Source organism: Colobus angolensis, unplaced genomic scaffold, assembly GCF_000951035.1.
Source record: "Colobus angolensis palliatus isolate OR3802 unplaced genomic scaffold, Cang.pa_1.0 Scaffold452, whole genome shotgun sequence".
Taxonomy (NCBI): Eukaryota; Metazoa; Chordata; class Mammalia; order Primates; family Cercopithecidae; genus Colobus; species Colobus angolensis.
The window spans coordinates 370,465-371,236 of record NW_012117955.1 but is presented as its reverse complement, the minus strand read 5'-3'; positions in this window follow the sequence as shown (position 1 = coordinate 371,236).

Genomic DNA, 772 nt, shown 5'->3' with positions numbered 1-772 from the left:
GTTATATATATCATAATTTATTTAACTCATACTAATGGGGCATTTATAAACAACTCTATGATATAAATGCTGGTTGTACAATGTTTGTGTGTGTGTGTGTGTGTGTGTGTGTGTGTGTGTGTGTGTGTGTGTGTGTGTATTTAGAGATAGGCTCCCACTCTGCTGCCCAGGCTTGTGTGCAGTGGTACCATCGTAGCTAACTGTAACCTCAAATTCTGGGGTCAAGTGATCTTCCCACCTCAGCCTCCTGAGTAGCTGGGACCACAGGCACGTGCCACCATGCCTGGCTAATTTATTTTTATTTTTAAGTTTTTGTAGAGCTGGATTGTCACCATATTGCCTGGGCTGGTCTCAAACTCATGGCCTCAAGTGATCCTCCTACCTCAGCCTCCTAAAGCATTGGGATTTAGAGGCAGGAACCACTGTGCCCAGTCTCTTGACATATTTTGTAAATAAAAAACGAGGAAGAAATGTTTACAACAGAGGCGTGTGCCACCATGCCCAGCTAATTTTTTGCATTTTTAGTAGAGACAGAGTTTCACCATGTTAACCAGGTTGGTCTCAAACTCCTGACCTCAAGTGATCTGCCCACCTTGGCCTCCCAAAGTGCTGGGGTTACAAGCATGAGGCACTGCGCCTGACCTTAAATGACTAATTTCTTTCTTTTTTTTCTTTTCTTTTGAGACAGCATCTTACTCTGTCACCCAGACTGGAGTGTTGTGATGCAATCAGAGCTCATTGCAGTCTCCACGTCCCAGGCACAAGTGATCCA